The following is a 3,480-nucleotide window of genomic DNA, read 5'->3' as shown; positions in this document are numbered from 1 at the left end:
AATGATGAGATCTTTAGTATCTTAAACATTGTTTATTTAACACCCTGTTTAGTTTACAATAAATAATTTATCAGTAGGCCTGTGAATATTCTCACATGTTTCCGTATCAGTAACATATCACGTTAACAAGAAAAGATAAGATGCCCCCATCCATATAATTAATTTTTTTAACAAAAAAAGTTATATGTACTTCATTAACACTGCAGTGAAATAGGAGGACAATAGTTAAACTTAAATTATGATTTAAATTGTCCAACAAACATGAATAACAGCGCGGAACCGTGCATTGTATATATAAGGCTTATCTTACTCAACAATTGATAACTTTTCAATTACTTCAAATACACATAAGATTGCTTAAATGTCGTCTTCCAAATCCACAGTTTCATGAGTCCCACTGGACGAAGGACCGGTAGCAACCAAAACCTGACTGAATTATCGAAGCCGTCTTTATATCTTCCAACTTAAATATGTTACTGAGGACTTTTTGTTAAATTGTTAAAAGTTTTAGGTTTTATTTCCAGTGTGCAATCTTAAAAGTATAAGATAAATGTAAATCTATATATGTGATAGCAACCTGCGCACAATACTGCAGTCTGTTTCCTATATTTAGAAGGAATCTAGACTTAATGTATTCTGCAGGGGGATAAAGGCTGTTTAGGAATTTAATAAATTATGAAAATTAATTATGTGTGAGTATTTTTAATATGTTTTCCTTGCAAACCTGGGTTTCTCAACCAACATTTACCAAACGTAATTTAATTTACCAAAGTTTTAGGTTTTAGGCAAACTTTTTTTATCTTATTAGCAAAACTAATCATAAATAACAATATAAGTCTTTGAATATAGCACACGATATGACTTATATGAATACAGTACACAATATGATTTATTTTGTAATTTGCTTTCTCGTCTATAATTCTGCAGAAATCCACAAAATCTTTTACAGAGAAACCGCAATTTTTCAGATAAAAAAGATATGGAAATCTTCGTTATTTTTGCGTAGAAAACAAGTATGTATTTCTCTTAACGGAGGGTAACTTAAATTTGGTGAACAGTCCCTATTAGAAGTAAGGATTATAAGTAATATATACAACTGCAGATGTACACCTCTTTATCCCGTGTTAACCCTAACAAGAGGCTGTAGGTATAAAATGCCCCAGCTTTATAAAATAAAGGTATATAGTGTAAAGTTCTAAGGCAGTGAGATTCATGAAAAAATAAAAAGTGACATTTGAAAATCCAAAATGAGAATATAAAATTTAAACTTTATTTTTAACTCTCACTACCCTCAATACCACAGTTTAAAAATAAAAGTCGCAATTTTTTATTTGGATTTTTGATTTTAAAATCTCACTACCCTCAATACCCCAGTTTAAAAGTATAAGTTGAAATTTTATATTCTCATTTTGGATTTTCAAATCTCACTACCGCCAATACCACAGTTTGAAAATAAAAGTTGATATTTTATATTCTTATTTGGGATTTTTAAATCTCACTACCGCCAAAACTTCTAGTTTAAAAGTACTTACATTTTCAAATTTCGAAAAAAAGGCATTTAATAATCTAAAAAGGCTCAAAAAAATGTACAAATCTAGCTCTCAAAGCCTTCAAAACCATTTTCTTTTAATTTGTAAATAAATTTTCGCTCAAAAAGAAGGCATTTTATACAACCACAACAAGAGGATGGTGTCTGGGAGAAAAGAAACACGGGGGGGGGGGGTTAGGGGGGGTATTGAGAGTTTTTCGTACATAGTCCAGAGAGCTAGTTAGTAGTTATATCTATAGAATAAACAAGACATTCGTATATATGTTCCCTTTGGCCGGCCAAACGAATGGACAGAATAAGCTGATTTTTTTAGGGAACCCATGGGTATCCTAGGGGTAATATAGGCTATACGAATTCTAAAATTTGTATTTTTTAAAAATAAATTTTTTTTTCAGAAGTAAAAAAATTTCAAATATTTTTTTTAATTCCACGGGCAATGCCGAGCCCTTCAGCTAGTATTACAAATATATTCTTATTCAGCACGCACATTCAAACTGCAATGGAAAGTTGCATTAATTCCATGACTGGACGTCTTAAACGTCGCATAGCCTTTGATTTTACCGCACTAAATCACAATTCTGTCTAAAGTTGTATTTTTACAAGATAGGAGCCTATTTTATTGAGGTTTGTAATTAAACATCTAAGAGGACAAAATATTGTTTCTTCACCCCCCCCCCCCCAACCACCTTGGGTCTCTCCCTTCCCCCGGATGTTTAGGGTTAAGAGCAAACATTATATCTTTCTACAGAGAACTTGGCAAGGTTTAAGACTGTTCTGAAAACCACACAACAAACATGAATGAAACTTCAAATATTATTTAGATTAGAACAAAACATATATCATAACAATTCTTTAAATGAAGATTCAATATTACTATTGTTGAAAGTAGGCATCACGTTTTGATTTTTATTTCTATGTATATAATCTTTATATTCTAGGCTCATAATCTTTATAGTCTAGGTATATAATTTCTATATTCTAGGTAACTAATTTCTATATTCTATGTATATAATTTCTATTTTCTAGGTATATAATCTCTATATTCTAGGTGTATAATTTCTTTATTCTATGCATATAATTTCTATATTCTAGGTATATAATTTCTATATTCTAGGCATATAATTTCTATATTCTAGGCATATAATTTCTATATTCTAGGCATATAATTTCTATATTCTAGGCATATAATCTCTATATTATATGCATATAATCCCTATATTCTAGGCATACAATTTCTATATTCTAGGCATATAATCTCTATATTCTAGGCATATAATCTCTATATTCTAGGCATATAATCTCTATATTATATGCATATAATCCCTATATTCTAGGCATACAATTTCTATAGTCTAGGCTTATAATACCTATATTCTAGGTAAATAATCTCTATATTCTAGGTAAATAATCTCTGAATTAGATGCATATAATCTTTATATTCTAGGCATATAATCTCTATATTCTAGGTATTCTAGGCATATAATCTCTATATTCTAGGCATATAATCTCTATATTCTAGGTATATAATCTCTATATTCTAGGCATATAATTTCTATATTCTAGGCTTATAATATCTATATTCTAGGTATATAATCTCTTCTATATTCTAGGCATATAATCTCTATATTCTAGGCATATAATCTCTATATTCTAGGCATATAATCTCTATATTCTAGGCATGTAATCTCTATATTCTAGGCATATAATCTCTATATTCTAGGTATATAATCCATATAATCTCTATATTCTAGGCATATAATCTCTATATTCTAGGCATATAATCTCTATATTCTAGGCATATAATCTCTATATTCTAGACATATAATCTCTATATTATATGCATATAATTTCTATATTCTAGGTATATAATCTCTATATTCTAGGCATATAATCTCTATATTCTAGGCATATAATCTCTATATTCTAGGCTT

Source organism: Eurytemora carolleeae, unplaced genomic scaffold (assembly GCF_000591075.1).
Source record: "Eurytemora carolleeae unplaced genomic scaffold, Eaff_2.0 scaffold2021, whole genome shotgun sequence".
NCBI classification, from domain to species: Eukaryota; Metazoa; Arthropoda; class Copepoda; order Calanoida; family Temoridae; genus Eurytemora; species Eurytemora carolleeae.
The sequence above is the reverse complement of the archived record's forward strand: the minus strand, read 5'-3'. Positions refer to the sequence as shown.